Source organism: Pseudophryne corroboree, chromosome 5, assembly GCF_028390025.1.
Source record: "Pseudophryne corroboree isolate aPseCor3 chromosome 5, aPseCor3.hap2, whole genome shotgun sequence".
In the NCBI taxonomy this organism is placed as follows: domain Eukaryota; kingdom Metazoa; phylum Chordata; class Amphibia; order Anura; family Myobatrachidae; genus Pseudophryne; species Pseudophryne corroboree.
The window spans coordinates 318,856,225-318,883,189 of record NC_086448.1 but is presented as its reverse complement, the minus strand read 5'-3'; the positions used below and the strand labels follow the sequence as shown (position 1 = coordinate 318,883,189).

Here is a 26,965-nt window from a genome sequence, read left to right as displayed (position 1 = left end):
CTCTAATTGGAATAATTGTAAATTGCAGATTTACTAAGAGTTGTTTTTGTTACATTTATTTATTACCAGTTATTTATTAAGCGCACACACATTCCGCAGGGCTTTACAGAGAATATTTGGCCATTCACATCAAGTGGAGTTAAATCACTCCACTTCACACCAAAATCGCAACAAAGTCACACTTCAATGACCTAAATCAATGCCCTGATTTTTTTGAGCGTGTTGACATAGGAGATCCATTTTTATCATAAGTTCAATCAAAAGCCCCACCAAAATTGCTCATAAATTGCACATCAATGCACCACTTCCAAAAAGCAATATGTGAAAACCTTTATAATTAATGCTTAACCAATCAGAATGCAAACACAAAGCCCACCAAGTTATTTGCAGCACTCACTTTCTGCTCTCAACCATGGCACAGGCAGGTTAGGGTAACCAGTAACCAGGATGGAGGCAGTGATTTCATGTGGCCTGTACCTGCTGACTGACAGGCCCAGTAGCAAGATCCAGAACACAGGAACCAGCTGGTCGGAATGTATTTGGGGACTTTGCTGCTGTTCTGCGACTTGTAGTGCAAATTGAGGCGTGGTTAGCTGGGATGCAATCAATTTACCTCCAATCAAAATGCCGACGGTCGAAATCCCGACAGCAATTGACAGGCGGTCAAAATCCCGACAAGGTCAAAATCCCGACATGGACAAAATACCGACATTTAAAATACAGACAAGGGCAAAATACAGACATTTAAAATGCCGACAGGTCAAAATGCCGACATGATTTTTTTATGATTTTTTCATTGAAACCGACTTGTTCATACTTTACCATCCCAGTGGACCTGGAGGGGGAATATAATAGTGTGCCGAGCGCAACGAGGCACCGTGCCCGAAGCATGGCGAGCGCAGCGAGCCATGTGAGGGGACGCGGTACACTTATATGGTGTCCATGTCGACCTATGTCGACATACACACAAAAAACGATGAAAACGCATGTCGGTATTTTGACGTGTCCGCATTTTACATGTCGGTATTTTGACCTTGTCGGTATTTTAAATGTCGGGATTTTGACCTTGTCGGGAATTTGACCATTGGTCAATTGCTGTCGGGGTTTCGACCGTCGGGATTTTGATTGGAGGTATTTCATACCGATCCCGGTTAGCTTTGTGTTGGGATGTGTCTTCTATATAGGGGTAAGCTTCTGTGCGCTGCACTGCACTCTGCTGTTACTACTGTATTGGCTGAGCTGTGTTATATATAGTCAGTGTAACTGTATACAGGGGCAAGCTGCTACAGTATGTGCTGGACTGTACTCTGCTGTTACTGTATTGGCTTAACTGTGTTATATAGTCTGTATAATTGTATACAGGGGCACACTGCTGTGTAATGTACTCTGCTATTACTACTGTCTTGGCTGAGCTGTGTTATATAGTCTGTGTAATTATATACAGGGGCATACTGCTGTATGTACTCTGCTGTTACTACTGTATTGGCTGAGCTGTGTTATATATGTATATGTATATATATATATATTTATATATATATATATATATATATATATATATATACTAGAGATGTGCACCGGAAATTTTTCGGGTTTTGTGTTTTGGTTTTGGATTCGGTTCCGCGGCCGTGTTTTGGATTCGGACGCGTTTTGGCAAAACCTCCCTGAAATTTTTTTGTCAGATTCGGGTGATTTGGATGGTTCCAGTATGAATGGTCGACAGTCATTAGGTCAACCACTATTGGTCGACATTGACATGGTCGACATGGACACATGGTCGACACATGAAAATGGTCGACACATGAAAGGTCGACATATGAAAAGGTCGACATGAGGTTTTTTTTACTTTTTTTGGTGTCGTTTTTTGCGTAAAAGTGACTGTGAACCCCAATTAGTGCACCGCGTCCCCTCTACCGCTTCGCTCGGCACACTTTACCGTTACAATCGTAGTCCATGTGGATCGTAAAGTATGGAAAAGTTCCCCAAAAGAAAAAAAAGTTAAAAAACTCATGTCGACCTTTTCATGTGTCGACCAATAGTGGTCGACCTAATGACTGTTGACCATAACATGGTCGACCATGTGAACGGATACCGTTTTGGATTCGGGTGTTTTTTTACAAAAAACCCTCAAAAACATCTTAAATCATAGAATTTGGGGGTCATTTTGATCCCATAGTATTGTTAACCTCAATAACCATAATTTACACTCATTTTCAGTCTATTCTGAACACCTCACAATATTATTTTTAGTCCTAAAATTTGCACCGAATTCGCTGGATGGCTAAGCTAATAGACACAAGTGGCCGACACAAACACCTGGCCCATCTAGGAGTGGCACTGCAGTGTCAGGCAGGATGGCACTTCAAAAAAATAGTCCCCAAACAGCACATGATACAAAGAAAAAAAGAGGCGCACCAAGGTCACTGTGTGACTAAGCTAAGCGACACAAGTGGCCGACACAAACACCTGGCCCATCTAGGAGTGGCACTGCAGTGTCAGACAGGATGGCACTTCAAAAAAATAGTTCCCAAACAGCACATGATGCAAAGAAAAATGAAAGAAAAAAGAGGTGCAAGATGGAATTGTCCTTGGGCCCTCCCACCCACCCTTATGTTGTATAAACAGGACATGCACACTTTAACGAACCCATCATTTCAGCGACAGGGTCTGCCACACGACTGTGACTGAAATGACTGGTTGGTTTGGACCCCCACCAAAAAAGAAGCAATCAATCTCTCCTTGCACAAACTGGCTCTACAGAGGCAAGATGTCCACCTCATCATCATCCTCCGATTCCTCACCCCTTTCACTGTGTACATCCCCCTCCTCACAGATTATTAATTCGTCCCCACTGGAATCCACCATCTCAGATCCCTGTGTACTTTCTGGAGGCAATTGCTGGTGAATGTCTCCACGGAGGAATTGATTATAATTCATTTTGATGAACATCATCTTATCCACATTTTCTGGAAGTAACCTCGTACGCCGTCTGCTGACAAGGTGAGCGGCTGCACTAAACACTCTTTCGGAGTACACACTGGAGGGAGGGCAACTTAGGTAAAATAAAGCCAGTTTGTGCAAGGGACTCCAAATTGCCTCTTTTTCCTGCCAGTATACGTACGGACTGTCTGACGTGCCTACTTGGATGCGGTCACTCATATAATCCTCCACCATTCTTTCAATGGTGACAGAATCATATGCAGTGACAGTAGACGACATGTCAGTAATCGTTGGCAGGTCCTTCAGTCGGGACCAGATGTCAGCACTCGCTCCAGACTGCTCTGCATCACCGCCAGCGGATGGGCTCGGAATTCTTAGCCTTTTCCTCGCACCCCCAGTTGCGGGAGAATGTGAAGGAGGATGCATCGGAGGAATCCCGGGCAGGAGAGGACTCGTCAGACTTGCCAGTGACATGGCCTGCAGGACTATTGGCTTTCCTGTGTAAGGTGGAAATTGATACTGAGGGAGTTGGTGGTGTGGTTTGCAGGAGCTTGGTTACAAGAGGAACGGATTTAGTGGTCAGTGGACTGCTTCCGCTGTCATCCAAAGTTTTTGAACTTGTCACTGACTTCTGATGAATGCGCTCCAGGTGACGTATAAGGGAGGATGTTCCTAGGTGGTTAACGTCCTTACCCCTACTTATTACAGCTTGACAAAGGCAACACACGGCTTGACACCTGTTGTCCGCATTTGTGTTGAAATAATTCCACACCGAAGAGGTGATTTTTTTTGTATTTTGACCAGGCATGTCAATGGCCATATTCGTCCCACGGACAACAGGTGTCTCCCCAGGTGCCTGACTTAAACAAACCACCTCACCATCAGAATCCTCCTTGTCAATTTCCTCCCCAGCACCAGCAACACCCATATCCTCATCCTGGTGTACTTTAACAGTGACATCTTCAATTTGACTATCAGGAACTGGACTGCGGGTGCTCCTTCCAGCACTTGCAGGAGGCGTGCAAATGGTGGAAGGCGCAAGCTCTTCCCGTCCAGTGTTGGGAAGGTCAGGCATCGCAACCGACACAATTGGACTCTCCTTGGGCATTTGTGATTTAGAAGAACGCACAGTTCTTTGCTGTGCTTTTGCCAGCTTAAGTCTTTTCATTTTTCTAGCGAGAGGATGAGTGCTTCCATCCTCATGTGAATCTGAACCACTAGCCATGAACATAGGCCAGGGCCTCAGCCGTTCCTTGCCACTCCATGTCGTAAATGGCATATTGGCAAGTTTACGCTTCTCATCAGAAGCTTTCAATTTTGATTTTTGGGTCATTTTACTGAACTTTTGTTTTTTGGATTTTACATGCTCTCTACTATGACATTGGGCATCGGCCTTGGCAGACGACGTTGATGGCATTTCATCATCTTGGCCATGACTAGTGGCAGCAGCTTCAGCACGAGGTGGAAGTGGATCTTGATCTTTCCCTATTTTAACCTCCACATTTTTGTTCTCCATTTTTTAATGTGTGGAATTATATGCCAGTATCAATAGCAATGGCCTACTACTATATATACTGCGCACAACTGAAATGCACCACAGGTATGGATGGATAGTATACTTGACGACACAGAGGTAGGTAGAGCAGTGGCCTTCCGTACCGTACTGCTATATATACTGGTGGTCACTGTCAGCAAACTGCAAAACTAAAATGCACCGCAGGTATATAATCTAGATGGATAGTATACTTGACGACACAGAGGTAGGTAGAGCAGTAGCCTTCCGTACCGTACTGCTATATATACTGGTGGTCACTGTCAGCAAACTGCAAAACTAAAATGCACCACAGGTATAGAATCTAGATGGATAGTATACTTGACGACACAGAGGTAGGTAGAGCAGTGGCCTTCCGTACCGTACTGCTATATATACTGGTGGTCACTGTCAGCAAACTGCAAAACTAAAATGCACCACAGGTATAGAATCTAGATGGATAGTATACTTGATGACACAGAGGTAGGTAGAGCAGTGGCCTTCCGTACTGTACTGCTATATATATACTGGTGGTCACTGTCAGCAAACTGCAAACCTAAAATGCACCACAGGTATAGAATCTAGATGGATAGTATATTTGACGACACAGAGGTAGGTAGAGCAGTGGCCTTCCGTACCGTACTGCTATATATACTGGTAGTCACTGTCAGCAAAACTCTGCACTGTACTCCTCCTATATAATACTGCTGGTCCCCAGTCCCCACAATAAAGCAGTGTGAGCACAGATATATGCAGCACACTGAGCACAGATATGGAGCGTTTTTTCAGGCAGACAACGTATAATACTGGTGGTCACTGGTCAGCAAAACTCTGCACTGTACTCCTCCTATATAATACTGCTGGTCCCCAGTCCCCACAATAAAGCAGTGTGAGCACAGATATATGCAGCACACTGAGAACAGATATGGAGCGTTTTTCAGGCAGACAACGTATAATACTGGTGGTCACTGGTCAGCAAAACTCTGCACTGTACTCCTCCTATATAATACTGCTGGTCCCCAGTCCCCACAATAAAGCAGTGTGAGCACAGATATATGCAGCACACTGAGCACAGATATGGAGCGTTTTTCAGGCAGAGAACGGATAAAACTGGTGGTCACTGATCAGCAAAACTCTGCACTGTACTCCTCCTATATAATACAGCTGCTCCCCAGTCCCCACAATTAAGCAATAAGCACAAATATTTGCAGCAACATTAATAAACGGAGAGGACGCCAGCCACGTCCTCTCCCTAACATTTCCAATGCACGAGTGAAAATGGCGGCGACGCGCGGCTCCTTATAGAATTATAGAATCCGAATCTCGTGAGAATCCGACAGCGGGATGATGACGTTCGGGCGCGCTCGGATTAACCGAGCCATACGGGAGAATCCGAGTATGCCTCGGACCCGTGTAAAATGGGTGAAGTTCGGGGGGGTTCGGTTTCCGAGGAACCGAACCCGCTCATCACTAATATATACATATATATATATATGTCTGTGTAACTGTATACAGGTGCACGCTGCTGTGTGCTGTACTCTCCTGTTACTACTGTATTGGCTAAGCTGTGTTATATAGTCTGTGTAATTGTATAAAGGGGCACGCTGCTGTGTGCTGTGCTGTACTCTGCTGTTACTGTATTGGCTGAGCTATATTATATAGTCTGTGTAATTGTGTACATGGACGTGCTGCTGTGTGCTGTACTCCGCTGCTACTACTACTGTATTTGCTGAGCTGTGTTATATAGTCTGTGTTGTATACAGGGGCATGCTGCTGTGTGCTGTACTCTGCTGTTATTGTATTGGCTGAGCTGTGTTATATTTAGTCAGTGTAGCTCAGGCCTGGCCAACCTGTGGCTCTCCAGCTGTTGTAAAACGGCATGTCCCATCATGCTTTGCCACAGTTTTGCTATTAGGGAATGCTAGAACTGTGGCAGGGCATGCTGGGATGTGTAGTTTCACAACATCTGGAGAGCCACAGGTTGGCCAGGCCTGGTGTAGATCTATAAAGGGGCAAGCTGCTGTGGGCTGTATTCTGATGCTACTACTGTATTGGATGAGCTGTGTTATATAATCAGTGTAACTGTATACTGGGGCACACTGCTGTCTGCTGTACTGTACTCTGCTGTTACTATGGTATTGGCTGAGCTGTGGTATAAAGTCAGTGTAACTGTATGCAGGGGCACGTTGCTGTGTGCTGCCCTGTACGCTTCTGTAAATTGGTTGAGATGTGTGTATAGTCAGTGTATACAAGAGGCATGCTGCTGTGTGCTGCCCTGTACTCTGCTGGCTAAATTGGCTGTGCTGTGTCCATCTAAAGTGGCTGTGTATTCACAAGCAGCACTGCAATGTGTATTGTCATTGGGGGTCATTCCAAGTTGATCGCTAGCATCCGTTGTTCGCTGCGTAGCGATCATTGAAAAAAACGGCTAATCTGTGCATGCGTATGCACCACAATGTGCACGCGCGTCATACGGGCACGAAGCCCTTTGTGGTTTTGCACTGGTTCTAGCAACGATTCCAATGCGCACAGCCGAACGCAAGGAGATTGACAGGAACAGGGCATTTCTGGGTGTCAACTGGTGTCAACTGGTGTCAACCGTTATCTGGGAGTGTTTGGAAAAACGCAGGCGTGGCCGGGTATCTGACGTCATTACCGTGTCACTCGTCGCAGCAATCACCGCACAGGATAACTAACTACAGGGCTGGTCTTGTTTTGCACAAAATGTGTCTGCAGGCGCTCTGCTGCACAGGCGTTCGCACTCCTGCAAAGCGAAAATACATTCTCCCGTGAGCGGCGACTATGCATTTGCACGGCTGCTAAAAACTGCTAGCGAGCGATCAACTCGGAATGTCCGTTGCAAAAAAAAGTTACAAAATGTATTATTTTAAGTTTGCACAACCTGTGTGCGCTGTACCCCTTTTTGTTTATTATTCACGTACATAATGAAATAAAAGCCCTTTGAATTGCTGCAGTCTGAGTTGAGCTGGGCTTGAACATTCTTCCGTTTGTACTGTTTGGTGCACTTTATCCTAATGCGCTTTGTTCAAAGTCCTGTGGCTCCATGCAGTTTGAATTGAGCTGCAAGTAAAAAAAATAAAAATACATGAATAAATAAATATATATATATATATATATATATATATATATATATAAAACACATGTTTGCACACTCCTACTTTTTAAAAGACACAACTTGTGGGGTGCATCCTTAATCCCCTGCTGAATACAGGGATAGATAAGACCAAACACAAGCCGTACTCTCCACTATAGTATTCTTAAAACTCTTTAATCACATCACCTCTCCTTCATTGCAGAGGGCTTATTCATTGACTCACATAAATTTCAATATTATCTCAGCAATACAGATTCTTTTCACATATAAGTTACACTGAACATTGCATGGCTTTTACACATCATATGGCAACAACATGATTAATATGCCTCGCAAAGCAAAGCTTATGCTCATCCGGAACAAAGTCCTTAGTATCCACCCGGGTAACATGTGATATCTGTTGCTGTTTTACAAAAAGTATCCATCACAGTCCATAGTTATGGTGCCTTTAGTTTTATACACCAAGCGGTGTGTGTGTCGGTCGACTTCGGCTGCCATCCGCGCCATTCAAGACAAGATACCTATTCCCAAAAAGACACAAAGTATACATCTCAATGAACAACTTAAAGCCACCATGTCAGGATACAGCCCTCCTACACTACCTGCGCTGCCAGCAACATACCTGTTCAACCTGACCACTGGCGTGCGTTCCACACCACTGCGCATGTCTGTGCTGTCTCACTACAAGCTCCCGGAGTCTTTTAACTCCCCTCGGGACCGCGGGACCGCACTCGTCAACCTGTAGTTCACTTCCTGTCTCCACTAAACTACAATACCCAGTGTATCATGCGCCATCCGGCGCCATTTTACTTACTATTATATGCGTGTCACAGTACGTTCCACTCACTGTAACAACTTATTGATGTACTATCAGGATGTTATTGTGGCTGCGCAATTAGTGTATACTGGCTGGCTCTATCCTCCACAGTGTCCTTTACAAAGTGCATATCATACAAAACATACAATTCAGATAAAATCATTACATATATATTAAAATCCTCGGTAAACACAAAACAAATATATACAGGACTTGGACTAGAATACCCCTTTATTGTCACTGCGCAAGGAACATCAGATTATCCCACTTACAGGCAGCACCTAAAGTTGATATTCTCATTTAACCCTCTAGGGGACACAGTGTCCAATTAAAAAATCCACTGTGCCTCCTTCTTTAAGAGCATTTTGTCACGATCACCACCCCGCATTAACACAGGGATATGATCTATTAACATGCATCTCAACATGGTCACTGAATGCTTCTTCTGCAAAAAATGTCTCGCCACAGGCTTATCACTGGATCCCTCCTGTATTGCCTCCCTTATAGACCGTCTATGATTTGTCACACGCTCCAGAAAATTCCTAATAGTTTTACCTACATAATATAGTCCACAGGGACCTCTCTCAACAAACCGCTCCCTCATTTCTTCAATCTGAATTTGTGCCAGATCTGATTCTGAATTATTACGAATGACCCTAACAAATTGGGACACTGGAAGGCCCTCAATCAAAGCCCTTGGGTGGTGACTAGTCTCAAATAACAATGTATTCCTGTCAGTTAATTTTCTAAACAAGGTGGTACCAAGGGAATGACCCTTCTTGAAAAGTACTATATCCAAAAATTCTATTCTTTCACTTACTAGTGAATCTTATTGGACTATCAATAGAATTTAATTCACTAACCATTCATGAAACGCTTCAGGGTAACATCCCCAAAGGAGCAAAATATCATCAATAAAGCGAAAGTAGTGCAGGATGCTGGAACCATATCTGGGATATACGAACGTCCGTTCGTATCTACTCATAAACAGATTTGCATATGCTGGCACCAAATTTGAACCCATTGTGGTCCCAGCACCCTGCACGAAGTACGCATCACCATACTGAAAATTATTGTTTTCAAGTACACAAGAAATCAGATCACAAATAAACTCAATAGGCGGCCTAATAAAATCCATCTCCTCCAGGGCTCTCCTTATGGTCTCTACCCCCTGTACATGTGAGATCACTGTATACAGCGAGATCACATCTAATGTGGCAAAGTACACATTCTCAAAATTTAGCATTAATTCCTTAAGTTTTGACAAGTGGGGTGTATCCCTAATATAGCTCAAACTTTGTGTTACTATCCGCTGCAGCAGAAAATCAACATACTAAGCAATAGGTTGTAAAACAGTTTTTGGCTGACACTATCGGGCGTCCAGGCGGAGCCTCCAAAGACTTATGCATCTTAGGTATACTATAAAACACAGGGCATACCGGATTGTCCACAGTATATATATATATATATATATATATAGAGAGAGAGAGAGAGAGAGAGGGGGGGGGATCTATTGTTTCCACTGATTGGTGTACTTTTAAAAAAATAAAAAAAATAGATCTATTGTTTGTGTGCTTTGTTCACAGGCACATATAAGGCCTGTGACTCCATGCAGTGATCTGCAAATTATAAAATGGATAATGATCAGTTTGGAGAAGAGCAACCAAATACTAGGGCTGCAGCTGCTGCCACCTGCCATGATGACATGGGGCAGTACGGATGGTGTAATGGTTAGCATTTCTGCCTCACAACACTGAGGTCATGGGTTTGATTCCCTCCACGGCCCTGTGTGGAGTTTGTATATTCTCCTCATACTTGCTGGGTTTTCTCTGGGTAAACCGGTTTCCTCCCACAATCCAAAAATATCCTGGTAGGTTAATTGGCTCCAAACAAAAAATAACTCTAGCTTGAATGTGTCTGCATGTACATGTGATAGGGATTATATATTGTTAGCTCCACTGGGGCAGGGACTGATGTGAATGTCCAAATATTTTCTGTAAAAGCAATATGTGTGAGCTATATAAATAAAGGTAATAAATAAATAAAATAATGATGATAATGCTAGTTCTTTGACATCATCTACTACAGCCAATGCTCAAGGGCATAGAGGTTTTAAGTCAGGGCATCTAAAAAAAACAAAAAAAAACAATATACAGTGGTAAAGAAAAAAACACCTCTAATAAAGGGAAAGCTTGGTGCCAAAAAACATAAAATCACCAACATGCCATGCACCACACGCAGTGGCAAGGAAAGAATTTATTTATGAGTGGTGGCTCTGCAACCGTCAGTGAGGCATCATTTTCTGCCTCTCATGATGATGTAAAACCTTTTCACTCAGATTCTAGAAGGGGAGTATAAATTATTGAAAACCACTAATTCAGTAGAACAAACTGTTTGTTCAGAAACAGAAATATTACAGATCCCTGAGGAGAGTCTAAGTGTGTCCTCGAGTGCTATGTGTGAGACAAACTTTTTTTATACTGATTCTGATTTCTGATTCTGACAAAGAAATTGAGGATGTCAGTGTGGAAGTGAAAAATGATGAGGGGACTATTAGTGTAGCTGATGCTGGTACTAATGAGGATATTCAGAATGAGGATGCTGTTTATGTAAATCAGGCACACGTGGAAGTAGCCCTTGACCATGACAAGAAGAAGGACATTGTCATATCTGGGCATAGGAACAACAAATCCACCTCTTATGTGTGGAATTATTTTTACCCAAATCCTGACAACAATTGTCAAGCCATCTGTAGCATTTGTTAAACCACAGTAAATAGAGATAGGAATGTTAACCATCTTGGAAGCTCCTACCTGTTACGCAATTTGCAGCGAAGGCATGGAAAGTTTTTGACAACATCAGAAAATGGTGCTAAAAAACAAATAATCCAGCATCAGCTAGCTCCCTTCTCTCAACTAGATCCCAGCACCTACAATCTCCTTCATCCTCAATATTCTTAGTAATGATCATCCAATTTGGTCCTGCATCCAATTTGTTAAGGCTAGGTGACTCTTCTCCTATCCAGGATTTCTCAGAAGTATCCCTCAGTGCTAGGCCTGCTACTGCTGGGGATGGATCTTCATCCCAGAAGCAGACCAAGAAGACTACTAGTTAATATTGTAAAAAAAAAAAAAAAAAAATGACTGTGAAACAATCCTTTACAAGGGGAGGCAAGTATGACAGCTCTCACCTAGTTGCACAGCAGATCACGGATGGCATCATGGCTACAGTATGATAGTATTAGCTCTGCATCCATTATCTGCCAATATAATATAATGCAATGCAATCCAATATAATGCAGTGAGTTTTACACAGTTAACTGAGATCCTTTGTCCCCAGTACCAAATTCCATCTTGGTATGATTTTACCTGAAAATCAATTCCTCGCCTGTACAAGGATGTTAAAAAAATATCAACTAATTATTGGCCTACAAAATGCCATTGTAACCACTGTCCACTTAACCACAGACGTGGACACGTGGTTGTGAGCAAAATAAAGATCACATGACTGTGACAGCCCAATGGGTGGGTAAATCACTTTCAGCAGCAGCAGAATCTAACAAATAATGGGGGTAATTCTGAGTTGATCGCAGCAGCAAGTTTGTTAGCAATTGGGCAAAACCATGTGCACTGCAGGGGGGGGGGGCAGATATAACATTTGCAGAGAGAGTTAGATTTGAGTGGGTTATTTTGTTTCTGTGCAGGGTAAATACTGGCTGCTTTATTTTTACACTGCAATTTAGATTTCAGTTTGAACACACCACACCCAAATCTAACTCTCTCTGCACATGTTATATCTGCCCCTCCTGCAGTGCACATGGTTTTGCCCAACTGCAAACTAATTTGATGCTGCGATCAACTCAGAATTAGGCCCAATGCCAGCTCATTTAAATGCAGGCCACTTTGTTTAAAACTAAGAAAAAATAGAAAAACTAAGAGATGTTATACATAGCAAAATGGCTTATCCCACTTGAACTCTTCTCAGGATTTTTTTTATTTCTGATAACAGCACAAATATTGTGAAAGCATTACAGCTGAGTGATTCCCAACACATCCCATGTTTTCTCACACAATCAACTTGGTGGTACAGGTTTTTTTTTTTAAATGACAGGGGAGTGCAGGAGATGCTTTCTGTGGACCAAAAAGTTTGAGACTTCTTTGGCATTCAGCTACAGCATGCAGGTGATTACAGCACTTGTAAGAACAGTTCACTTTGCCCTGGCACTTATGAAGCAAGAGGTGGTAACCAGGTGAAACCCCACCCTTTTTATGATTCAGCAGATGGAGGAACAAAATAAAGCCAACCACAGCTATAAAACAAGCCATGACATTGGGAGAGGAGGAGGAGTGTACCTTAGTCCAGTTCAGTGGAGAATACTTTCTGTCTTCTGCAAGGTACTGAAACCCTTAGAAGTAGCCACCTGTGAAGTGAATTCAGAAACTGCTACTTGAGAAATTGAAGAAGGAGATAAAATGAAATGCTTTCGCTAAGTATGTCGGACTTGTAGATCAAGTCCTTTACTCACTTCACCAGGATACAAGGGTTGCCAATATTTTGAAATCGGATCACTCCAGTTCAGTGGAGAATACGTTCTGTCTACTGCAAGGTGCTGAAATCCTTTGAAGTGGCCAGCTGTGAAGTGAATTCAGAAACTACTAGCTTGAGTCAGGTGATTTCCCTAATTAGGCTTTTGGAAAATCAGCTTAAGAAATTGAAGGAGGAGATGAAATGAAATGCTTTTGCTAAGTATGATGGACTTGTAGATCAAGTCCTTTAGTCATTTCACCAGGATACAAGGGTTGCCAATATCTTGAAATCGAATCACTAAATTTTGGTAACAGTGCTTGATCCTAGTTTTAAGTTGCACGTTGTGTTTTTCTTACCTACTGACACAGATCTTAAGAGATGCAAAGAACTCCTGGTTAGCAAAGTTAGCAGCTCAAGTGGTACTCAACATAACGACATCTCCTCCATCAGTTTCTTTGGCAACTGCCAGGAAAAAACCTCAGCTTTCCTAAAAGACTCATTGGTGATGCAGAGGAGTCAAGACAACATTTTAACATCTTGTCGGGTCTAAAAGAATTGCCTAAAATTAGTGACACATCTACTGTAACCCCATCTGATATGGTCACCATCCAAGAAATGGTGGAGGAATATTTTCATGACACTGTATAAATAGTAAAGCTGCCCCTGGAAGACAGCGAAATGTGTAAGGACCTTCCCGTTGGACCTGTGGACATCATACTACCCAGAATATTTGGACGGTGGACTTCTAATAAGCCTGGAACTCTTTTTCACTACCATCCCATTGCTACAAGGAGGACTTACTTCCCACAACTGGTGCGTTAAAATCTGTACCTTGCTGGATCAGCGCCTAGGAATCTTGCATTGTTACCTCCAGGATTGGTAATTATTTGTGGAAAGACAGTCTCTTGCATTTGGCTTAGGAAAATTGAGGCCCACCAACCACTGGACATTAAATCATCTTGTGTCCATCATCAGGTCCCTATTTGGATACATTACAGTCAGCTATGTTTTTAAAGTATTTTAATTTGCACCATATAACACATTTGCTGTAGCAAATAGCAATTTTTATCATCATTACTTATTTTTATTTAATAAATTGTTGATTAATCTTTTCCACCTGTCTGCATAGATTCACTATTAGCGCTGTTAGTAGTACCTTTAGTACAATTGTTCTTTAGACATGTCACAGAGTCCCTTTGACTACTGAAAAAGAAAAAAAGGCAATTTGGAGGCCCTTGTACAAAATGGCTTTGCATTACTTAAGCTGCTCTCCCTCCAGTGTGTACTTAGAAAGAGTTTTCAGCACAGCCAGGAACTTTATCAGTGATTGGCATATGAACAGGGACATGCAGTCAGGGGAGACAGGGGAAGCAGTGCCTCCCCTGTCATACTACTCCAGTATTTTGACTTTAATAATTAATAGAATAATGCAAACAAGATATTTATAACTTACATATATCTTCTTTGTAGTATTCTAATTGTCATAGTTTCTGCAGGGTGATGAGGCAGGGAGAAGGCAGGCAGAGGCAGTGAGCAGCTCTGCCTCTTCTCCATATGTCAGGAAGTGCCTGGAGCTGGGGGTGGACCGCTGCAGCCAATAATGCTGCATAGACAACGGAGCCTGTGAGGCTCTATCAGATCTACCTCAGGACGGGGGCATGGCCTGTGCTCACACTTCCATGCCTAGCTGCACAGTCTCAGCAGCCTCTCTCCCGTGCTCCTCACCCCCTTCCTATGCTGCCGATGGAAGAGCTGGCCCTGTGGAAAACCCAGCACCACTGTCAGTGGGGGAGGACCAGGCAGTAGCATAGGACACAGAAGCAGCAGCAGCCTCCTGTGTCATGTTTAACCCTGTGCCCCTGTTGCCATGTGTTACCCTATGTTGCCCCATGCCAAAGCAAAACTTCTGCTGCTTACACTCACATGCTGGGGGTCGCTCATCACAGGGCAAGGCAGCCCAGCGATGTGATCGCAAATCAATTGCGGTTGCAAAAATTGTCAGCTTGAAGAAGCCCTCTGCACGTATGCGAGGGCACCGCTGCCATGTTTCTTATCACAGGAAATGTCATTGGGCCACCCCAAAAACGGCCATGACACGCCTGAGTTTCCTTCTCTCCTCCCTCCCAATGCTGCGTCGCCACCCACCAAACGCCCACCACCTGTCACTCAAATTGCGATCACATCCTTCTGGGATGCAGTTGCAATGTGAAAGTCCATGCGTGCTGTGGACTTTGCACATGCACAGATGGCCGAAAAGCATCCATCTGCAATTTTTGCAGTTTTATAACTGCTACTGAATTAGACCCTGTGATTGCTGCCCATTGCTGTGCTGCTTGCAGATTGGATGTACAATATACTGTATAGGGTGGTATATTGAGTAAATATGGCTCTGATACTAGCCAGTGCCTTCCCAGCCATTGACCTCAGCACACATCACTGCTTATGAGGCTACTTTCACAAAATGTGGAAAAGATTACAGTATGTCCATCAAAATTAACTACAAATTCCACGAGGAAGACCTTTACTGACAATCACTGTACATCAAAGTACAGACTTCTGTAATAATGGATTCCAGCAGGGATGGTATACACACTGATGAAGGTGAGGATAAGGTTGATAGTGACGATGATATATTACCACTGCCTTAAGCCCATTGGTTTAGCTGCCTTAAGCCCATTGGTAGCTTGTTTTGTGGGGGCCCAAACAAACCAAGCACTTTAGCCACAGCAGTGGCAGTCCCTGTGGCTGCAGTGCTTGGTTTGTTCGACTGTGCATGTCCTTTTTAATATACATCATAAGGGTGGGTGGGCCCAAGGACAATTCCTTCTTAGTGGGCCCAAGGACAATTCCATCTTGCACTACGATGAAAGGCGTATGCTAATAAACCATGGTGCACCTAGGAACAGCAGAAAAGCCAAGATGAGCGTGGCTCCATCTGTACTTTTCATTTCTGCCACTGCTGAGTGCCAATGTTTCTTAGATGAGCTGTAAACTGCCATGTGTTTGTGCCACTGCTCTGTCACTTAGTAACCAGCCAGCTCGCTGCAGCTTTTGGCCTAAAGCAGATGAAAACAATATTGTGAGCTGTGAGGTGGTCAAAATTGACTGGATATTGTTTTGTTCATAAGTTTGTAAATCCAGTCATCAGGACACAGAGACATGTGAGTTCACTGCTGTGCTGTTTATTCCCTCCAACTCCAGGCACACTGCACACTGGACCACCCACTTTCCAGCATCCCCCTGGTCCCAGGGACCATCACTGAAGATTCAGGCTTACACAGATCAGTAAGGGAGTGTCTACAAATATTAAGCATTCTAATACACTAATATCACATCCTCTTTTCTTTAAAGATAAGCCCTGTACGCTTCAATGCAACAATTAACAACGTCATATTAAGAACATCATCTAACACGTTTCAATGAGTCTCTCAGGTCTGCGTATTTCCCTTTTGGGTCTTTCATACACAGTCTGTGTTTCATCGACCATGTTGGACCTTTCTAGAACCGTGGTTTGTTCACCATTATCAGGATCATCATACATGTCAGATGAAGGGTATTCTTCAGTCATGTTGTCTTCATTATGGTTAGGTTGAGATCTTAAATCCACCCGATTTCTTCTTACTTCCGTTCCACACTCTGTACGTATAGTATAAGATCTTGGTGCTACTTGTGCTTGCACAATACCTTTCTGCACCCAAATACCTTTCTCGTGATCTCTGAGATGGACTTGGTCACCCGATTATAGATCAGATAAGCGTTTTGTTCGTCTGTCATGGAACAGTTTCTGTTTCGCCCTTTTGACGTTCCTTACTCAGTCTGACCAATGCTGAGTTATGTGTATTAAGCAGTTCATCATGTATCGGGAGATTTGCTCTAATCCTCCTTCCCATCAGCATTTGTGCAGGAGAAAGTCCATTCTGTAAAGGTGTACTGCGGTAGATTAAAAGACTTTTGTAGAAATCTTCTTTACCTTCTTGAGCTTTTTTCATGAGACTCTTTACAATTTTTACTGAACTTTCCACCAACCCATTTGAGCGTGGATAGTGGGGACTTGACGTAGTATGGACAAATTCCCACTCATCAGCAAATTGTCTAAATTCAGCACTGGAAAACTGAGGACCATTGTCAGTGAACACTTCAATAGGAACACCATGCCTTGCAAAGATTGACTTCATGCAATTGATTACGGCTTTACTAGTAGTTGTATGTAGTGTCTTCACCTCAGGGTAGTTAGAGTAATAATCAGTCACGACAATGTACGTTTTCCCATTACAATCAAACAAATCTGCGCCAACTTTCTGGTACGGTCTCTCTGGCACTGCATGAGAACTCAGTGGTTCGACTTGTTGTTTCGGTCTATACGCAAGACATAATTCACATGTAGCTGTAGTTTGTGCTATGTCTTGGTTCATTCTTGGCCAATACATAACTTCACGCGCTCTCCGCTTACATTTTTCTTCTCCTAAGTGGCCTTCATGTATCTTGCACAGCATAGTTTTTCTTAGTCGTGCAGGTATGACAAACCTATTGCCTTTGTAAATAATACCATCGACAACTGTAAGGTCACTGCGGTACATCCAATAATCATGGATAGACAGCGGGCACGCATGTTTTTCTGCTGGCCAACCTTTCAGAATGATATCTTTCAACACTTTCATTGTGTCATCTGTCTCAGTTTCTTTCCTAATCTGTTCTTTTTTTGCAAGAGACACTGGTAGAGAAGCTACGATCAAATTAACATAGGCTTCTATCTCTTCATCCATCAGACTTTTGGAACCTTCACCTTTGTCCACAGCACGAGAAAGTGTATCAGCAATGTATATGTATTTGCCGGGACAGTACAGCAAGTGTACATCATATTTCTGTAGTCTGATAAGCATTCGTTGAATTCTCATGGGACAGTCATGTAATGATTTTGTCATGATAGCTATCAATGGCTTGTGGTCAGTTTCCACTGTAAATGTTTGACCATACACAAACTGATGAAATCGCTCACATGCATATGTGATCGCTAGAAGTTCTTTTTCTATCTGAGCATACCTTGTTTCAGCACTTGTCAGTGCTCTTGATGCATAGATTACTGGTTGCCATGTATCCTCATGTTCTTGTAACAGCACTAAGCCTAGGCCAAATTGCGAAGCATCTGCTGAAATTCTTATTCTTTTCGCAGGATCAAAGAATTTTAGCACTGGTTGCTCTGTAATGATCTATTTCAAGTTTTGCCAACTTTCTTCTTGTTCATGTGACCACATCCACTCGTTATCTTTGTCCAACAACCATCTAAGAGAGGCTGTTCGTTCAGAGAGTTGAGAAATAAACTTTCCTAAGTAAGTAATCATTCCTAGGAATCTTCTGACGTCGTCTTTGTTGTTAGGACGTTCCATGTTCACTATGGCTGATATTTTCCTTGGGTCTGGTTGTACACCTTGATCCGAGACCACGTCGCCCATAAAGGTAAGTGTATTCACGCCAAATTCACATTTGTCCTTGTTTAGCTTTAGATTCACTTTCTTGACAAGTTCCATTACTTGTCTCAATCTAGAATCATGTTCTTCCTTTGTAGATCCCCAGACAATAATGTCATCCATCATTGTTTCAACACCTGGAATATGTTAAAAAATCATGTGTATCTTTTTGTGATATACTTCTGGAGCAGACAATATTCCATATGGTAGTCAAAGAAGTCTGAATCGACCTTCTGGTGTATTAAATGTACAAAGCTTTGAGCTGGCCTCATCTAGCTTCATTTGCCAGAATCCTGAAGATGCGTACAATTTACTGAACCATTTTGCTCCCGCAAATTGCGACATGATTTCATCTCTGGTTGGTAGTTTGAATGTTCTCGTTTAATAGCCTTGTTTAAATCTCTGGGGTCTAGACATATTCAGAGTTTTCCATTTTTATTTTCAACAATTACTAGGGAGCTTACCCATTCAGTAGGCTCATCAACTTTCTGTATCACACCCAAGGCTTCCATGCGATTTAACTCTTGTCTCAGTTTTTCTCTCAGCGCAAACAGCACTTTTCTACAGGGGTGTATCACTGAAGAAACTTGCGTGTCTATATTTATTTTATGCTCTCCAGGCAAACAACCTAGACCTTCAAACAAGTCTCTGTATTCTGTAAACATCGATTTGCAGTCATCTTCTACTTGTGATGTCACCATAAAAACTTTCTTTTTCAAGCTTAGTTTCTCACAGGAACTTAATCCAAGAATCGGTTGCACATTTTTATCCACAATCAGTAGAGATGTTTTAAACTGTTGTCCCTTATATTTCAGTGTCACTAAGCATGTACCTTTCACAGGAATTTCCTCCCCAGTGTACGCCGTAACTTTCACTTTGGCTGGGTGAATTTTAGGTTTTACTCTAAAAGTCTTAAAGTCTTGAAATTATATTAAATTCACCTGTGCACCAGTATCAAGCTTAAAGGGAATGACAATCTCGTTCACAGTTAAAGGGACAATCCATTCTTTTTTATCTGCACTGCAAAGTTCAATGCAATCCACAAATAATTCATCTGTTTGTTTAACAGCATGCACTTTGGTTGTTTTACTTTTAATTTTACAGCATTTGGCAAAGTGATTAAGTCTACCACATTTCATGCAGGTTTTACCATAAGCAGGGCACATTTTAGGATTGTGGGCATTTCCACATCTACTACACATTTCCTTATTAGACCGTGGCTTGGACTGCTTCATTCTTGAGAATGGAGGTTTGCATGGCTCTGTTTTCTGCACTACATGCACATCAGCTTCCTTGTGTAACTTTTTGGCTTGAAATCTAGTTATTTCTGCAGATCTACACATAGTCACTGCCTTTTCTAGTGTTAGGTCTTGCTCTCTCAGCAATCTCTCTCTGAGTCCATTATCAGGTATTCCACAGACAATACGATCGCTAATCAGTGAATCATTTAAATCACCAAACTCACAGGTTTTACTGAGTGATTGCAGCTCTGTAACATACTGATCAAATCCATCTACAGACTTCTGATCACATGTGAAAAACTAATATCTTTCATATGTCACATTTTTCCTTGGCACAAAGTAATCTTCCAACTTTTGCATTATAGAAGATAGCAACATATTCTGCCCCTCAGCAAACTGAAAACTATTATAAATGTCCAGCACATCCTCTCCTATCACATGGAGGAAAATGGATGCCTTCGTTTTGTCAGTCTCTGAATCAGCTCCACATGCAGCAAGATATATATTAAACCTTTGCTTAAATCTTTTCCAGTTTTCAGACAAGTTACCAGACATCAGCATGCCGGTTGGAGGAGCCAGTTTATCCATGGTTACTCACTGTTTGAAGATAGGAGCACACGGCAGGCTTTGCAGACACAGAGTGTCCCAGCCACAGACTTCTGCAAGATTCTTTCACACTCTGAGAGCACTAGCAGTCCAAGTTAAACTTCTTCTGACACCATGTTTTGTTCATAAGTTTGTAAATCCAGTCATCAGGACACAGAGACATGTGAGTTCACTGCTGTGCTGTTTATTCCCTCCAACTCCAGGCACACTGCACACCGGACCACCCACTTCCCAGCATCCCCCTGGTCCCAGGGACCATCACTGAAGATTCAGGCTTACACAGATCAGTAAGGGAGTGTCTCCAAATATTAAGCATTCTAATACACTAGCATCACAGATATTAGTGTAATGTTTAAAATCGGAATGAGCGCTAAAAATAATAGTGGCGCCTGCACTTATCATTAGTAATAAATGTTTACAGCTCTTTACGACAGTTTGTGTGGAGAGCCGGTAGAACGTACTCAAAAAGAGTGAAGGTCCAGGAAGTCCAATTTTAACTATCTCTGACTTTCACCTGGTGAATCTGGCCCATCCGCTTTGCACAGTGTGGTTTCTGTGGACCCGGGAGCGTTACAGATGGAAGTGCTATTACCTCAGGTCTCCGATGTATCTAGGCCTTAATCAGCTGCTATTGGCGATGTCACCGGAAGTAAAAGTCCATGTTCCCGGAAAGTCCCCTGGCATCCAAGGCATTTCGTGCCCCGCCTGGAAACTTCTTTACCATTTTATATGTTAATAAATTTTAATAGAGCTGCTTTTCCCTCTCAAGTGTAGGATTTCCATTTCTTAATATATGTAAATCAATATTATTGAGGTTAATAATACTCTAAGAACAAAAAAAAGGCCCAAGTTATGTGATTTTAGCTTTTATTGTACATTTTTTTTTTTAAATACAAAACCTAAACCAGTCACGGCCAAAATCCAAAACTAAACCCAAAACCAATCGACAAATTAGAACCAAAATCCGCAAAAATGGTCCAGCGCACATCTCTAATAGGTTCCTTCCCCTCCCTGTTCTCTCTTTCAGTCTTCTTGTTTGCTTTTTCCTTTTACTGCAATTCCCTGACTCTCATTCTTTCTGTACCTTGCAGGTGTTTATTATCACTATAGATCAACCTGAGTTGTTGACTATTCTTTTGTGTATTTGGCATCTGAGTCCCCTTCACCGCAGACACGGTTGCATCCATGGGTACTTCAGAGTTTGCTGGCTTGGATATAGGATGCACTGCTGGTGGCAGCCATTCTGTTTGGGGTAGATGAAGTTATCATGGTTCACATAGCGAATAATGACCTGGGTAGACTTGTGGACGGCTGTTGTCAGAGCCTTTGGATGGTTGCTAGAACTGTGGCCCTGGATTAGCTCTACAGTAGTGTGACATTGTTCTCAACAAATCTGGCATTGCTCCTGTGAGGGTGTTGCTGTGGACATGGCTCATCAAAAAATTAACCGCAATGTTGATATTTTCTTTTTTTTGTCCACAGGTGCTTTGGTTATTTCTCATAACATGCTTTATTTCTGTGAAACATCTTTTCAGACCTGAAGGTGTGCAGTTGACTGGTGTTGGCCTATCACTGTTTCTAGATGATATTTTTAGAGTGTTCTATGAGGTTGTGGTCTAGTTGGTTTATGGTGGCAGGACTGTGGCTCATGGACGGGGCCTTGCTGTTGCAGGGGTAGGCAGCAGTTCAGCAGATTAGTGGTGCTTAGCTGGTATGCTATGGTCAGTTGATATTACACCATCTGACTGGATGTAACCATTTGATCTGAGCTTCTTGAATAGGACATTGCCCCTTTGTATCATCGAGAAAGACCACTAAGGTGTTTATATATCATTTTGTATTTCATACTCATTTTTGCTGAGGCGACTGGAAAATTGATTACTGTTTTTTTATTTAATTACAATTTTACTCTTAATGCTTAATTTACTCACATCCTTAACCCCTGTTTGGAGCAGATCTCAGTTTTATACAATTACAATTGTAATGTAATGGAGGCTAGGCACAAAAAAGACATACAAGTTAGCATCTTGCAGTGCTTCACAGCTGTGACTAAAGAGACTATTTACTAAGCCTTGGACAAAGATAAAGTATGTGGTGCCAGCCAATCAGCTCCTAACTGCCATGTCACTGGCTGTGTTTGAAAAATGACAGTATGAGTTGGTTGGCTGGTACATTGTGGCTAATTCAGGTTGGATCGCAAATCGAGATCCAACCTGAATTTTTGCGCACATGTACTGCACATGCACACGCACTTTCTGCGGGGGCGCAGGAAATGTAATCGCCTTAGAAGAAGGCGGTCGCGGGGCGGGCGTCATCACTCCGTTTCCAGGGGCGGGCAATCCGAACGGTGGGCGGTGCGTTGCAAATGGGTGTGTATCGGGTGAGTAGTCGCGCCAGCTGCATGACATCACATACATCTGCCGCGACAGGTAAGAAGGCGCCGGGACTCCTGCGTCCGCAGCTAAGCTGCGCCGGCAGGAGTCATCTTTAGTTTCTGCTAACAAGCAGAAATTGCAATGCGATCGCAATTTCTGCTTGTTGAAGTGGGGGAGGTGCCGGTCAGTATGCTGGGCGGCCTTGCCCAGCAATGGGCAGCCCCCAGCAAGCGAGCAAAACGATAGCCAATTCTGCTGATTTGCTATCCTTACTGAATTAGCCCCTTTATCTCTGTCTACTTTATGTTGTTCCGAGGACAGCAGAACACCACACAGTCTTAGTAGACTTATCTGGTCTGCACAGAAAAATGTCTTCTCAAGGCTACTGTATGCTCCCGCCCTGTCTGCTGCACTCCACAAGGTCTTTCCTCTCCTCTCAGAACACTGGCTGTGTCATTTGAATTGGCACATGTATATTTACAAATTGCGATCCACAGACGTCTGTCCTTAGAGCTTTGTGCACACTCTTTGTAGTCAGGGAGATCTTCCAAATCTCATGGAGGCTCCCTTACATTGCAGGAGAGTTGACAACTCTCTGTTAAAGAAATAATAATAATAATAATAATAATAATAATAATAATAATAATAATAATAATTTTATTTATATAGCGCTCTTTCTCCAATAGGACTCAAGGCGCTTAACAGATACATAGCATAATATATTACAGAAAATAATGAAGTACATTTTCATAAAATACAGAAGCATGAAGATACTAAAATAAGATTTTACTTACCGATAAATCTATTTCTCGTAGTCCGTAGTGGATGCTGGGGACTCCGTCAGGACCATGGGGAATAGCGGCTCCGCAGGAGACAGGGCACAAAAGTAAAAGCTTTAGGATCAGGTGGTGTGCACTGGCTCCTCCCCCTATGACCCTCCTCCAAGCCTCAGTTAGGATACTGTGCCCGGACGAGCGTACACAATAAGGAAGGATTTTGAATCCCGGGTAAGACTCCTACCAGCCACACCAATCACACTGTACAACCTGTGATCTGAACCCAGTTAACAGCATGATAACAGCGGAGCCTCTGAAAAGATGGCTCACAACAATAATAACCCGATTTTTGTAACAATAACTATGTACAAGTATTGCAGACAATCCGCACTTGGGATGGGCGCCCAGCATCCACTACGGACTACGAGAAATAGATTTATCGGTAAGTAAAATCTTATTTTCTCTGACGTCCTAGTGGATGCTGGGGACTCCGTCAGGACCATGGGGATTATACCAAAGCTCCCAAACGGGCGGGAGAGTGCGGATGACTCTGCAGCACCGAATGAGAGAACTCCAGGTCCTCTTTAGCCAGGGTATCAAATTTGTAGAATTTTACAAACGTGTTCTCCCCCGACCACGTAGCTGCTCGGCAGAGTTGTAATGCCGAGACCCCTCGGGCAGCCGCCCAGGATGAGCCCACCTTCCTTGTGGAATGGGCCTTGACAGATTTAGGCTGTGGCAGGCCTGCCACAGAATGTGCAAGTTGAAATGTGCTACAAATCCAACGAGCAACCGTCTGCTTAGAAGCAAGAGCACCCAGTTTGTTGGGTGCATACAGGATAACAGCGAGTCAGTTTTCCTGACTCCAGCCGTCCTGGAAACCTATATTTTCAGGGCCCTGACAACATCTAGCAACTTGGAGTCCTCCAAGTCCCTAGTAGCCGCAGGTACCACAATAAGCTGGTTCAGGTGAAACGCTGACACCACCTTAGGAAGAAACTGTGGACGAGTCCGCAGTTCTGCCCTGTCCGAATGGACAATCAGATATGGCTTTTGTGAGACAAAGCCGCCAATTCTGACACTCGCCTGGCCTCGGCCAGGGCCAACAGCATGGTCACTTTCCATGTGAGATATTTCAAATCCACAGATTTGAGCGGTTTAAAATGTGATTTGAGGAATCCCAGAACTACGTTGAGATCCCACAGTGCCACTGGAGGCACAAAAAGGGGGTTGTATATGCAATACTCCCTTGACAAACTTCTGGACTTCAGGAACTGAAGCCAATTCTTTCTGGAAGAAAATTTACAGGGCCGAAATTTGAACCTTAATGGACCCCAATTTGAGGCCCATAGACACTCCTGTTTGCAGGAAATGCAGGAATCGACAGAGTTTAAATTTCTTCGTGGGGCCTTCCTGGCCTCACACCACGCAACATATTTTCGCCACATGTGGTGATAATGTTTTGCGGTCACCTCCTTCCTGGCTTTGACCAGGGTAGGAATGACCTCTTCCGGAATGCCTTTTTCCCTTAGGATCTGGCGTTCCACCGCCATGCCGTCAAACGCAGCCGCGGTAAGTCTTGGAACAGACCTGGTACTTGCTGAAGCAAGTCCCTTCTTAGCGGCAGAGGCCATGAGTCCTCTGTGAGCATTTCTTGAAGTTCCGGGTGCCACGTCCTTCTTGGCCAATCCGGAGCCACGAGTATAGTTCTTACTCCTCTACGTCTTATAATTCTCAGTACCTTGGTTATGAGAAGCAGAGGAGGGAACACATACACCGACTGGTACACCCACAGTGTTACCAGAACGTCCACAGATATTGCTTGAGGGTCTCTTGACCTGGCGCAATACCTGTCCAGTTTTTTGTTCAGGCGGGATGCCATCATGTCCACCTTTGGTCTTTCCCAACGGTTCACAATCATGTGGAATACTTCCCGATTAAGTCCCCACTCTCCCGGGTGGAGGTCGTGCCTGCTGAGGAAGTCTGCTTCCCAGTTGTCCACTCCCGGAATGAACACTGCTGACAGTGCTATCACATGATTTTTCGCCCAGTGAAGAATCCTTGCAGTTTCTGCCATTGCCCTCCTGCTTCTTGTGCCGCCCTGTCTGTTTACGTGGGTGACTGCCGTGATGTTTTCCCACTGGATCAATACCGGCTGACCTTGAAGCAGAGGTCTTGCTAAGCTTAGAACATTGTAAATTTCCCTTAGCTCCAGTATATTTATGTGGAGAGAAGTCTCCAGACTTGATCACACTCCCGGGAAATTTTTTCCCTGTGTGACTGCTCCCCAGCCTCTCAGGCTGGCATCCGTGGTCACCAGGACCCTGTCCTGAATGCCGAGTCTGCGGCCCTTTAGTAGATGAGCACTCTGCAGCCACCGCAGAAGAAACACCCTTGTCCTTGGAGACAGGGTTATCCGCTGATGCATATGAAGATGCGATCCGGACCATTTTTCCAGCAGATCCCACTGAAAAGTTCTTGCGTGAAATCTACCGAATGGAATCGCTTCGTAAGAAGCCACCATTTTTCCCAGGACCCTTGTGCAATGATGCACTGACACTTTTCCTGGTTTTAGGAGGTTCCTGACTAGCTCGGATAACTCCCTGGCTTTCTTCTCCGGGAGAAACACCTTTTCCTGGACTGTGTCCAGAATCATCTCTAGGAACAGCAGACGTGTCGTCGGAAACAGCTGCGGTTTTGGAATATTTAGAATCCACCCGTGCTGTCGTAGAACTACTTGAGATAGTGCTACTCCGACCTCCAACTGTTCTCTGGACCTTGCCCCTATCAGGAGATCGTCCATTTTCTTTGAAGAAGAATCATCATTTCGGCCATTACCTTGGTAAGGACCCGGGGTGCCGTGGACAATCCAACCGGCAGCGTCTGAAACTGATAGTGACAGTTCTGTACCACGAACCTGAGGTACCCTTGGTGAGAAGGGCAAATTGGGACATGGAGGTAAGCATCCCTGATGTCCCGGGACACCATATAGTCCCCTTCTTCCTGGTTCGCTATCACTGCTCTGAGTGACTCCATCTTGATTTGAACCTTTTTATGTAAGTGTTCAACTATTTCAGATTTAGAATAGGTCTCACCGAGCCGTCTGGCTTCAGTACCACAATATAGTGTGGAATAATACCCCTTTCCTTGTTGTAGGAGGGGTACTTTGATTATCACCTGCTGGGAATACAGCTTGTGAATTGTTTCCACTACTGCCTCCCTGTCGGAGGGAGACGTTGGTAAAGCAGACTTCAGGAACCTGCGAGGGGGAGACGTCTCGAATTTCCAATCTGTACCCCTGGGATACTACTTGTAGGATCCTGGGGTCCACTTGCGAGTGAGCCCACTGCGTGCTGAAACTCTTGAGACGACCCCCCCCCCCCACCGCACCTGAGTCCGCTTGTACGGCCCCAGCGTCATGCTGAGGACTTGGCAGAAGCGGTGGAGGGCTTCTGTTTCTGGGAATGGGCTGCCTGCTGCAGTCTTCTTCCCTTTCCTCTATCCCATGGCAGATATGACTGGCCTTTTGCCCGCTTGCCCTTATGGGGACGAAAGGACTGAGGCTGAAAAGACGT

The 26,965-nt window shown here is 43.7% G+C and overlaps 1 long non-coding RNA gene across 1 annotated transcript in view; it reads right to left on the bottom strand.

The window, feature by feature from the left end:
• Positions 1-7,741: 7,741 nt before the first annotated feature.
• LOC134929017 (uncharacterized) overlaps positions 7,742-26,965 on the bottom strand; it is a 34,911-nt gene continuing 15,687 nt past the window's right edge. Inside the window, exon 3 of the long non-coding RNA XR_010178209.1 lies at positions 7,742-8,104. This is a non-coding gene — a long non-coding RNA (uncharacterized LOC134929017). The remainder of the gene's footprint in view (positions 8,105-26,965) is intronic.